This window comes from Typopeltis vanoorti, chromosome 19 (genome assembly GCF_054136105.1).
Source record: "Typopeltis vanoorti isolate ZY-2024b chromosome 19, IOZ_Tvanoo_1.0, whole genome shotgun sequence".
Lineage (NCBI taxonomy): Eukaryota > Metazoa > Arthropoda > Arachnida > Uropygi > Thelyphonidae > Typopeltis > Typopeltis vanoorti.
This window is the reverse complement of record NC_143567.1, coordinates 111,963,750-111,977,470: the sequence shown is the minus strand read 5'-3', so window position 1 is coordinate 111,977,470 and position 13,721 is coordinate 111,963,750. Positions and strand designations below refer to the sequence as shown.

General features: G+C 35.0%; 1 long non-coding RNA gene across 3 annotated transcripts in view; it reads right to left on the bottom strand.

Moving 5' to 3' along the window:
* The window catches only part of LOC150096446 (uncharacterized), a 109,439-nt gene extending 96,919 nt beyond the window's left edge, over positions 1 to 12,520 (bottom strand). For all 3 annotated transcript variants that reach the window (XR_016549946.1, XR_016549947.1, XR_016549945.1), the window contains exon 1: positions 12,236 to 12,520. This is a non-coding gene — a long non-coding RNA (uncharacterized LOC150096446). The remainder of the gene's footprint in view (positions 1 to 12,235) is intronic.
* Positions 12,521 to 13,721: the final 1,201 nt, after the last annotated feature.

Here is a 13,721-nt window from a genome sequence, read left to right as displayed (position 1 = left end):
TGTTTTAACCTTATTAAATAAAAATCTCTGGAGGAGATATAAATGTAGAAAGAGGAGGGAGTGTAGAAAGAAGGGGATGTATGATGTTTTGTATTAAAGGCATCTTGGCAGATGTTTGGGAATTTAGAATCATCACAAATTCTGCACAATAAGATCAAAGAAAGAACTAGAGCAGAATACATAAGACGATTAAAAAACTCCTAAAGTCAATGCTTAATGCTGGAAATTTGATAAAAGCAATTAATACCTGGGCCATACATGTTCTGAGATATCCAGCAAGCATTGTTGAATGGACCCAGCTAGAGGTGGAAAATTTAGACCGAAAAACTAATCACAATGCACCATGCCCTCAATCCTCGCAGTGATATTGATAGGCTATATCTATCTATCACGCAAAAAAGGAGGTAGAGGATTATTACAAGTTATTGAAGAAGAAAAACGAAATTTAAATGATTATCTGCAGCAAACAATGGGAAATTTCTAATTGAGGTAAGGAAAGAGGGTTTATTTAAACTCATGCAGACAAAATTGGAATACAAAACCAACCAAGTAAAAGTGAGAACTGAAAGATGGGAAAATAAGCCATTGCATGGAAAATACCTTCACAGTATAGAGGACAGCGCTGACAGCAACTTGACCTGGCAATGGTTGAGAAATGGAGCACTAAAGAAAGAAACAGTCTGTCATTTTTGCAGCACAAGAACATGCCATTAAAACCAACGTTATGAAGGCAAAAATGCAAAAAATTCAAGAAGACAGTAAATGTAGATTGTGCAAAGAAAAGGAAGAAACAGTGGACCACATTATAAGTGGATGCAGCAAAATCGCACAAATTGAGTAGCGTAAAACGCATGATAACGTAGCTAAGATAATCCAGTGGCATTTATGTAAAAAGTATGGGTTTAAAGTATCTAAAGACTATTGGAAGCTAAAGTTCACCACCAGAAAGTGGTGGAGAATAAAAGAGCTAAAATACTGTGGGATTTCAAAATCCAGACTAACAAAAGCTTGGAATGTAACACACCCGATATCACGGTGATTGAGAAAAGTGAAAACAAGGGTGTTCAGTTTATCGAAATATCAGTACCAGGAGATAGTCGGATTAACGCAAAGAAAATGAAAAAATTACCAAGTATCGTGTTTTGCAAATCGAAGTCGAACGAATCTGATAAAAAGAAAACGAAGGTTGTTCCCATAATAATAGGTACTTCAGGCACCATACCTAAAATACTGAAAAAACATCTAGAAGCACTCGAGTTAGATGGATTAAAAATTGGGCAGCTGCAAAAGGCCGCTTTGTTCGGCAGCTTTCATTTTCAGAAAGTATTTCCACACCTTATCAGTTGAGACAGTTGTAGGGGTCCTCCCGCGATGAGTCTTCAGATCTTTCTAACATGAGGCCGACCCTCCCACTCCCAACAGCTATCAGTTCTAGTTTCCCTAATCAAATAATTCCACTTTTAATATAATTTCCACTGTAATTTTTTCAAACACTTAACCCTCACATTTAAATACCATCCATCTCTTGCGTGCAGTGTTCTCTTCCTACCAGGGCGAATTCTCCATGCTTGCTGCACAAGCTCATTAATTGAGAAAGAAGTACTATTTATTTGTTAATAAATGCATGCATTTATAAGCATTCCATTTAGGCTTTTATTTTTGTAGACAGAAGACGTCTTAAGCTTGTGCGGAAATAATTGAGCTCTGCGTTGTGTATCGAAGGCCGATGCTTTCTCATCTAGTCAAAGCAACCTTGGTTTGCTCGGTTGTAGGAACTCCAGGAGCACTGTGATTTCATGCGCGCATAGCCATTTCAGCTCCCTTAACGTCGTCTTTAACACAAGGTCATACCCAATCAAAGTAGCTCTAGCCAGAGAGCTTCAGTCAGCCTTTAGAAGTGTGCGTGTTGCTTGGGAAAATTAAGCTACAACCAATATGACGATGTTATTGACCAGTTCATAAAGAAAAACCGAATGGTAGAATTTGTATTAAAGTAGCTAAATTGAAAAAGATAGAATATCATTTGTAAAATAAATGTTGTATTTGTATGATTAAATGTACGTAAATTTCTAAATCTATAGTTTTAAATGGTCAGTAATTCATTATTGAGCTAATCAGACTTCAATCACACCTCTCACTCCCGGAATAATAACAAGAGCAAGCGTGAATTTCAAGACCAGCATTTGCACTTGGAAAATTGACTTGGTGAGCGGAAAGCCGGTGACCATTTTGGGGACTTTTAATTTAATTATGGCAATATAGATTCGATAAAGAAAGTGGCCTTACAGTAACATGGGCTAATGCTGGTCTTGAAATTCACCCTTGCTCTTGTTTTCATTCAAGATTGAACTCTGATCAGTGGAATAATGAATTACTGACCATTTAAAACTACATATTTAGAAATTTACGTACATTTAATCACACAAATATAACATTTATCTTACAAATGATATTCTATCTTTTTTCACTTTAGCTACTTGAATACAAATTCTACCCTACAGTTCTTCTTTATGAACTGGTCAATAACATCGTCATAAAAAGTTGGTTCTAACTTAATTTTCCTAAGCAAAGGCTGGCTGAAGCTCACTGGCTAGAGCTACGTTAACTGCGTATGGCCTGTGTTCAAGCAATAGAGTGAGACGACGTGAAATGGCTATGCGCGTGCATGAAATCACCGTGCTGCTGCGAGTACCTGGAAGTTCCTACAACCGAGCAAGCCAAGTTAACTTTGACTAGACGAGCAAACATCGGCCTTCGATACAACGCAATGCTCAATTATTGCCTCATCTTCTGTCTACAAAAATAAAAGCCTCAACGGAATGCTTATAAATGCAGTTGCGGAGAATTCGCCCCTGACTGAAAGCGAATATTCCAGTAGTAGTAGTAGTGAGGATTTAACTGACGATAAATATCAAGTTAATACCCTGCAAGTAATCAATCAAAACGATTCGCTATATGAAGATGATATAAAAATTCCAAAAAATCACGTGTTTCTCGAAAAAGAAGGAGGCTAATGGGTAAATATGATATGGACTATTATTGTTTTATTGGTAACTTTGATGAAGAAGGTTTATATCAAATCCTTAATGATAAGAAGAAATATACAGATCAAAAGCAGTTCGAAACTGCATCGGTATCAGATGTACTACAAGTCGTTAAAGAAATTATACCGGAAGATTTAATGACATAGTTCTATGCACGTTGTTGTTGCCAAACAACATCACTGCCCTTAAAGTGAGAGTGAAGATTCTCTTTGTTTGAAAAAATAGATTTAGATTGTCATCCCAATGGAAACCAAATTAACCTTACCACAGTTTAATTTTAAAGTTTGGCCTGATCGCGATCCAAGTAACATGTATTTAATTTTTCGAATACCGATTTTCTGCGATGAGAATGTTTTGAATCGGTTAGAGTTGAATTGTACGAGACAATTTAAGGAACTACTACAAGAGAGTGATATTCGATTTGTATAAGAACATGATTCCTATGTGACTTTATCTTATGCCAATTTTTGTTCTTTTTGACATGGCAATGCTAAGAAATACGAGATAGATAAATTTCAGAATAAGTTTTCTGTATGCTTTGCAGTGATATTTAGATATCATTTTTACAATTACTTATGTACGACGGAGTTTTATTTTGGTGACATTGCTCGTTGTTATAAGCAGGATGTGGATAACATACTAGATTATGTCATCCACATCTATTATGAATCTATGTGAAAAATTTCTTTCCTTTACAATACGATGATATCAATACTGATCCCTGGAGAGATATTGAAGACGAAAACATTCAACAAATAGTCGAATCATATATGAGAATCATCAATGATGAGAGATCAACAGAATTAATCATTTACACATGTACGCATTTGTACAGCCCATTTCCTCCTCATGCAATAGATACCCTGTTCAATAACTGCTCTTTTTTTCCTTTGCAAAATAATAAAATGTACTTTCCTATGAATTTTGAAATGTTCATTAGCATTTAGAAAAACTGTAGTTTGGGGCATTGCGAACATATATCATTATTCATGAACCTTATCACATGATCATTTATAAATATAATAAAAAATTTATGCGTATCGGTTGTGAAGACTTTTCAATTAATAATCCTGAACTTTTGACGGATGCGAAGTATAAATATTGTCATTACGATTTTACCTTGGTGTACGTTGAAGAAAATGATTTGCTAAAATCTATGTGATGAAACAAATCACAAAATTTAGTCATTCAAAAAAGAGGTCTAACCCTTTTACCGTTAAAATACAGAGTGGCCATAAATTAACTTTTCTCTCTCTGTAGCTAAAACTAGTACACGGAATGAACCCACATTTTATATTGAGACTTTCGAGGGCATGGGGAGAAGAATTCCGATGAAAACAGGTTTAGTACCAAAAGTCGCCAATATGGGAAATTTTGGCGCTGGCGGAGCCGAAAGCAGTCAAATATTTGCAGTAAACGCAAGTAAGAAGGATTATGCAAATTTTACTGTGCGTACGTGACAGCAGCGCCACCAATTCCACTTAAAAAGGGATTGCGAACGTTCAGGCAGTTATTCGAATGACTGACGAATTTTGCTCAATATGCGTCCTACCTTGCCTCAGCGTGCCTTACTTGTTAAGTTGTTTATACCTTAAACAGTGCAATGCCGTAGCGGCCCTTCAGGAATTCAGAAGGCTTCATAACCTGCGTACAGGTCCTATGTCAGCTGTAGCACTGAGATTAAGAAGTTTGAAGAAACTGGATCGCTAGGAGTTAGACCTGGCAGAGGATGGAAACCAGTGCCAGAAGAGACAGTAACAGACGTTGCTACTGCGGTGTTCGAAGACACAGGGACCAGTATTGGTCAAAGGGCTCATGCCATAGTTCGCAAACTTGATATGACTTATGGTACAGTCCTGAAAATCTTACGGAAAATGCTTCACTTCTATCCGTAAAAGTTCAGTCGTGTGCAAGCACTAACTACTGCAGATTATGATAAGCGCATGACCTTCGCGGTAACGTTTCTTTCCGGAATGGAGGTCGACAATGACTGGCTTTGGAGAATATTGTCGGATGATGAGGCTCATTTTTATCTGAATGGGTCGGTCAACACTCACAACTGCAGAATTTGGGCATCTGAACATCCCCACGCGATCCAGCAAATACCACTGCATTCTCCAAAAGTAACCCTGTGGTGTGGCTTCACAGCCGATTTCACAATAGGACCATACTTGTTTGAGCGTATTACCCCTACAGGTCCTGTAACCTGCTACAATACTGGAGAGTATTGTAGCAGGTTACAGGTTACATTTTTCAACGAATGCTGGAAAATTTTGTCATTCTTGCATTGCAGCAAAGACAATGTCTGGACTCCATTATTTGTATGCATGATGGAACATGGCCACACACTAAACGGTCAGTACAGCGCCTTTTACGCCAGCATTTCAGTAAAGAGGGTTTATCAGTCAGTTCTTTCCGATGGCATGGCCGGCTCGATCCCCGGACATCACTCCATGTGACTTTTGGCTGTGGGGTATTTGAAATCCGTTGTGTAAGAAATCAGTATAAAAAGGATACGAGACATTCAAGTGGCGTTCCAAACTTGAATGTCTTGAAAGAGAACATAAAACGGGCTGTTATGAACATCCATATACGGAATGAGACTCCTTATGCTCAGCTATAGAGCATGTCGCACACCGGATGCAGTTTTTTGTACACAACAAAGTTTAGCACATTGAAAATCGTGTATGTGGTGCAGGGGACCCTGATTCTGATGATTAAAACATTATTTCCTGTGAGTTCAATCACTAAATCAATTTCTGTGTCTCTCGCAAGTTGTTGTTTTAGTTTAATTATTATTATTATTATTATTATCATCGTAACGCGCACATTCCAGCTGGAATGAGTGACGCAGCTGTCGCTTACACCGTCGAAATGTTATTATTCCGTTTTATCTGCCTTTAATGTAATTATCCGCTTGTTTTCGGCTCCTCCAGCGCCAAAATTTCCCATATCGGCGAATTTGTTTCAAATCTTTTATTCGCGGAAATCATCTCCCCATGCCTTCGAAAGTCTCCATATAAAATTTGGTCTCCTTCCATTTATTGGTGTTAGCTACAGATGCCTCCGAAGAGGGAAAGTTATTTCATGGCCACCCTGTAAATTAAAAAATACGATATTCAATATGCTGCAAGATTGCGATGGAAATTGTTCAAAGTTATTAATTTGTTAAAACGATGGTATTACGAGAGAGTGCATAAAAGATGCCAACCTCATGGTATTGAATATTATGAATCCAAAAAAGATGAAAAGCATGCAAAGGAACATATAAAAAGCCAAGTTTTATAAATGTGTGGATACCAACGTTTATTTGGCCAATATGTATTTAATGCTTTGAATATTAACAAAAAAGTTTTAAATTGGTTAGATATGGAAAAATTGAATCCCATATTTTCAATAAAATGAATAATAGGGGAATCGAACTTGGACCTGAAAAATATGGGGAAAATAGGTTAGGTTAGGTAGTGGGAAAAAGATCTTTACTGAATATTATGTCTTTTAAATGGGTAGAGTTAGGTAGAAACAACGAGAAACGGTCGATTTTTACTTTAGGTTAGGTAGAAACAATGAGAAATGGTCGTTTTTCAGTTTACGATAAGTTAGGTAGAAAAAACCAGAAACGGTTGATTTTCAGTTTACGTTAGGTTAGGTTTAATAGCGTAAGGTTTAGTTCGGTACATTTAATAGCGTAAGATGTATTAGATTTAATTGGATAAGGTTCTCTTAGGTATATTTGATAGCAAAAGATATCCTTACCTACATTTAATAGATAAAGTTTCGTTAGATACATTTAAAAGCATAAGATTTAGTTCGTTACATTTAGTACCATATACAGGGCCGCATTTATGCTTTTGGAGGCCCGAGGCCCAACACCATTATGAAGCCTAAAAAATAAGCATTTTTTTTAGTTTATTGAAAATAAAAGTCAACATTTCCATAATAACTCATTTTAATAACAAAATACAACATTGGTATACATACATTTCCATTTTAAAAAGAAAGTATAAAATAAATCAGTTCAAATTTAAATAAAAAAATTAATAAATAAAAGTTTTTTTTCTCGCTTTGGTTTTAGCAAATATATCTAGAATGTCATCATAATTGATCGAGTCCATTACATCTGATTCAATGCATAATAACGACAGGTCACTTGTTTTATTTTGGTGCAAGTTACTTCTTAAATAATTTTTTATTCGTTTCAACCCGGAAGATGAGCGTTCAGCACTTGCATTTGAAACAGGCATCGTCAAAAATATTTTTACAATTATTTCTACGTTCGGAAAAGTAGACCTTAACCCATCGTTTATAAATTTGTACATATTTTTAATTGAAGAATTTTCTTCCTTTATCATTATTAAAAATTGCTTAACTTCATTAGTAAATTTTTCTGGATCAATATCAGTCCCAATATCAATATCAAATTCAATAAAAGGAAAAAACTGAAGATCTTGGATGATACAATCAAAGGAATAATCAAAAAGAAGAAAGAAGCCTATCACAAAGGGTTAAGCAGTAAAAGATTAGAAGATGAAATAGAATATAAACGAATAAGAGCCATAACTAAAAGAGAAGTCAGAAAAAGACAGAGAATCATGGAAGAAATTTTTTTCTAATTTAGAATATGATTTATATAAAATAAGACCCAATGTATATAAGATTTTGAAATACTTAAATGCAGATACATAAAACTAAACACCAAATTGAAATTAGAAGAATTTCTAAATTACTACACAGAATTATGGACAGATAAATATTTTAAAAAAATACAACTGGTAAACAATTTACAAAAATGAAAAGGAAATAACTAAAGAAGAATTAGAAATAACTAAAGAAGAATTAGAAATCAGCCTGAAAGAAACAAGAAACGGAAAATCACCTGGAGAAGGTAAGCTAAGTTCAGAACTATATAAATACGCAGGAACAAGATTCAAAGAAAGACTCTTATTATTTTTAAATAAAATTTACTCAACTGGTATCCCCCCAATAGAATGGAAAAAAGCAATTGTGATTCCTATCTTTAAAAAAGGTAAGAGAGATGCCCCTAAAAACTATAGAGGTATCAGTATACTAAATTCTTGTTAAAAATATATATAGCAGAATATTAAATAGCAAACTAATGAAATATTCCTGTATTTTAGAAGTACAGAATGAATTTCAAAAAGGACGATCATGTATAGACCCGGCGTTTTGCCTAAAACTAATAACAGAGAAAAGAAGAGAATACAATTTAGAAACGGATATTGCATTTATTGACTTTGAAAAATCTTTTGACAAAGTTAAAAGAAACATATTATTTAACATAGTAAAAGAAAGACAAATACCAAATAATATCCTAAAAGCTATCGCAAGTATATATGAAAATAATCAAATACAAATAAGATTAAATCACGAGCTATCATATACCAGAGAGAGATAAACCAAGGGGTCCGACAGGGATGTCCCCTCTCAGCAACTCTTTTTAATATCTACTTAAATGAAATAATAATAAAATGGAATAAAAATTTACATCAAAGAATTAAACTTTCTCCTACAGTTAACTTAAACACTCTCCTCTTTGCCGGCGACCAAATAATAATTACAAATTCTGAAGATAACTAGCAGAAAGTTATTTTAGATCTAAATGAGATAGCCAAAGATTATGGTATGATAATATCAACAGAAAAATCAAAAACTATGGCCTTTAAAGGACATGATCCAGCAAGAACTAAAGTAGTAATAGATAACCAGATCTTAGAAAAGGTGAATTCATTTAACTACCTAGGATGTATGGTCACCTATGAAAATGAAAAAAGATATAAACATAAAAATTTCAAAATATTTAAAAATAACAGGTGTAATTAACTCTATATTTAAACCAAACCTAGTTCAAAAACAAACCAGGCTAAAAGTATACAATACTACCGGTCTTAATGTATGGAAGCGAAATCTGGACAATAAAACAAAAAGACAAACAAAGATTAACAACAGCAGAAATGAAGTTTATGAGAAAAACTGCAAAGTATACCCTATTTGATCCCAAAAGAAACGAAGATATTAGGAAAGAATTCAACCAAGAACCACTAATAGAAAAAATTAAAAAATATAAACATAAATGGATGGAACACGTTCAAAGAATGAAAACAGAAAGATTACCAAAAATAAGCCTTAAAGTACAAGCCATTAGGAAAAAGAAAACCAGGACGTCCTCTTAAACGATGATTTCTAAGGCCGGAACAGGCCATGCTAGGCCTAAATCCTTGATACGCTTTATGATGATGATGATATCAGTCCCATATGTTTGTAAAAGTTTATTAATACTAGTCTTGTACTTGTCTTGATCTATATCTTTCTTCAAATAAATGCCAAACATATCTAATATGTCGAAATAGCTTTTTATTCTTTCATTAATTTCCAAAATTAGCTTATCGTAAATGACATTAAAAGTGTTCACCGCGAAATTTTGTTTCCCATGTAATATAATCTCATCCTTCGATTGTAAAACTTCGTCACTCATTTTTTTTTCGTTTTTTAACTCTTTCCTTTTCATCTTTAAATTTCGTTTCATCTGTTAATAAATTCGCTTCTTCATTTATAGCGGCAAAACTATTTCTTATATCACTAACTAAAGACTGTAACAAATTATTAGCTAAAAAAACAAATCCATATAAAATGAAATAAGCAATTACGTTAAAATAGCAGTTCCCAACCTTTTTCGAGTCGCGACCCCATTTTATAGAGGCAAAGTGGCCCGCGAACCCGATACATTAAAAATAGGCTTTTTAATAGGGTAAATGAAAACTCATCGAAAATACATTTTTCAGTATAATATAATTCAAAATAATGTTAACTTACGACATATTTAATGCGATGATTAAAATTTTAACTCATTAACAAGCTTAAAAATTCTCTGTTGAGTTTTCGTTAATGCCAACCTCACGTCATTCTCAACATTTATTCTGTTTCTTGTTTTGGTTTTCAATTGAAGAAGCGTTGAAAATCCGCTCTCACAGAGATATGTAGAAACAAAGGGGGAGTAAAACTCGAAACGCAAGCATGGTGACATATGGATATGACCGATACATAGCACACCAGAATTGAGTCAGCAGATTTTCATCAAATATGTTGCCTGCCGAGGAATCGTTCTGCAGATCCAAGAATTCATCTTGTACTTCATCGGAGATGCTGGCGACATCAAGGGAAGCAGAGAACGGATTTTGTACCAGCGCAGCTTCTTCTTCTTCTTCTGTCAGCTCATGGAAATGATGCTGGAGTTTGTTTTCAAGAAAATCGAGATGCCCAGTAATCTCTTCTATCAAATTGTCATTTATTTCACCATCAGATTCGTCTACCACACGGCACAGTTTCTCAAACATGGCAATGTTTCCTAGATTTACTTTTCTTCGCCAGTTCTGGAGTTTGGATATAAATGCCCTGAGATTATCTTGAAATTCGATAATAGTTGTTTCCTTTCCTTGCAGTTTCAGAACCAGGCTACTGGCGGAGTCGTCTATAGACGTCATGATTATCATGGATGCGAAGTGCATATTAAAATTGTAATACCATTCATATTGCATTGAAATATATAATGGATATGAAGCGTATGAGGCTGCGTATTGGATCCATAATGGCCGTTAAGCCTATTTTACTGTTCTAATATGTCTGCTTGGTAAGCAATTCTTCGCAACCAAGCTTCATCATTAAAATACGCCACAAGTTCATGTTTCCCTTGCACTTCCAGGAATAACTTGATTTCTTCTTTCAACTCGAAAAAACGATTGACCACATTTCCTTCCATCGTACAGCAGTATAGAATAAAAAAGAACCTCGTGATCAGCATTCATGTCTTTACACAGCTGTTAAGATTTGATGTAATTTACAATTTTGATCACCAAATCAAGTGCTGCTTGCAGCGGAGCTGGAAGAGTCTTAGAGGCAAGAGCATATCGGTAAATCATTCCCTTTGCTTCGGGAGCAAGTTCTTTTAGTCTTTTCTGAAACCAGACTTAGACCCTAGCATAGCTGGTGCACATCCGTACAAACCCCACAGACGTTTTTCCATTCTAGTCCTCCAGTCACAAAAAAAGTTATTTAGCTTCTCCATAATATCTTCTCCTTTTGTAGTAGTTTCAAGTACACTACAAAATAGCAACTCTTCTTTGATGCCTTCTGAATGAACATATTTCACGAAGACAAGCAACTGAGAACATGAGCTTACGTCCGTTGACTCATCTACTTGAAAAGAAAACAATGGTGAAACTTTGATTTCATTCAAAATCTGCTCTTTAATGTCCATGGACATGTCTACTATACGCCTTTGAATAGTATTATTAGACAGAGATATTCGTTGCATCTTTACTTCGCTGGAAACCCCAAGAATTAACTTTACCATCTTCAACATGCAGGATTTTATGAGCGTTTATCCAATTGTTTTTTTTTTTTTTTTTTTGCTTGGCTTTTCTCGGCTCCAATGCTACTTCATATGACGCTTGCAGTAATGCTGTCCGTTCTTGATGTGAGATTCCTGTTTGATCCAATCTCTGACGTTTGCAACTGGTTTCATACCGACGAAAAAACTCTAAATCCTTTTTAGAATGTTCAAAATGCTTCGTCTGTAAGTGGCGTAAGAGGTGACGGTTTGATAGACTCAGCACTGAAAACAACTTTGCACAAAACGCATTGTGGCTTCACTATTCCATTGTTAGTCAAGTAAGTAAAGCCATATTTCAAAAAATCTTCTGAATGACGTTTTCTTCCCATGGGGAGGATTTCGAAAAATACATATTTGAAACAATTTAAATAATATAATACAAATATGCACAAACAATGTAACAAAACAGTTCAAATAATTATTAAAAGCAAAGATAAAGCAAAAACATTTATTTGAACTTTCACACTTAAGATCCCAATTAATTAGCAAAAAACTGGCTAAAAAACCATTTATTTTATTGAATTTATAAGAAATACTATTAGAGACAATAAACTTACGTGAAACATTTATTTCAAAAAAATATTTTCAAACGTACACTGTAAATCAAACACTGTTGTATCATATCCGTAATATTACGGGCAAATATTTTAGTTACAAAACAACTACATGAAATTACAATTACTTAATTCAAATGTCTGCTTTTGTGTGATAAATGCGAAAATTACGTGCCTGGACGTTAAGTGGTTTCAATTCATAAAAAAAAGTAAAAAATAATTTTGCGTACCTTCCGAAATAGTGTTATCGGGTCGCTGGACGGTGACGAGTGAAAAGTTCCGATCTGCAGATTATATTTTCATTCAGTTTAGCTGCGTAGTCTGGAGCTGTTGGTGGTGCTACAGTGACGACTACAGTGTCTGGAATTTACAGCGCTGCTCGGGTCGTGGTTGTTTGCTCTTGGCTGGCCAAAGAAGGGAAATAACGCGATGTGCAGGCGTCCGATTCCTGGCAGCGGGATCATTCGATTCGTGTCGACATACGATTTATTATATTTCGCAGAATTCTCTGGTATCGAACAAAAACCGTTGCCGCCCGCAAGAAAGAAGGCTAGGCACTCAGCATGTATCACTAAGAATCGACCAATCACAAGCCGAGCCCGCATTCCGTAGAGCCAATCACCGAACTGCGCACGAATCTCCCAAGCATGCCCGACGAACGAAAGATCGTTACACGTTTAAGCGAACAAATCTCTTTGCAGAACGCGATGACGTGATTTTTTGTTTTCCCTTTTTAAAATTTTCATAGCCCACCACTGCCCGGCGACCCTACAGAAAACCCTTCGTGACTCCATTTGGGGTCGCGACCCATGGGTTGGGAACCACTGCGCTAAAAGCTAAGAAAATACAAAAATAGAAACAATGGTGTCTTGGTTTTGTTAAAATAAACAAGTTACAGTAAAATAAGAATAATAAATTCATTGAAAAATATATTCTTACCGACTGCCCCCAATTACTTGAACCATATAATTAAGTATATACACTTGTATACAGTATACTGCTTTACAAATACTAGTCAAATAACGGAAACTAAAATATCAGTTTAATTTCCGTTATTTGGAATTTCCTTTACTGTTCTACCATATTTGACCCTTTTTGGTGCACAATTTATTTATTGTGCCTCTTCCCAAAAATAAAAACGAATTTCGCATGTGCGAAAGTAAATAATCAAAATGTTTGTTTGCATTGGAAATATTATGTCAAATATTTATATTTTTTAAATAACATTTATTGAAATAAATATGACAGTTTGCTTTTCCTTGCGAAATAAGATTATATGGGTCGCACATTTCAGTTTTAGGAACGACTTTTTTTACGATCAACAAATGATGTTAAACCATTACTCGGGGTTTCCGATTGTGAGTCTTTTTAATATCAAAAATTTATATCCAATGGTATTTTATCAGATTCTTCACCTTTGTCTTTTGCTTAAAACTGCAAGAGGACAATTACTTTGGAAAAATAACGAATTCAAAAAAAAGAGAAAATGCACATATGTTATCTAGCAGTATTTTGTGTGTGTGTGTGTGTGTGTGTGTGTGTGTGTGTGTGTGTGTGTGTGTGTGTGTGTGTGTGTGTGTGTGTGTGTGTGTGTGTGTGTGTGTGTGTGTGTGTGTGTGTGTGTGTGTGTGTGTGTGTGTGTGAGAGAGAGAGAGAGAGAATTTTTGGAGGGAATTAGCCATTAAAGGTGAATTAATTCTGTTATGAACATTTTGG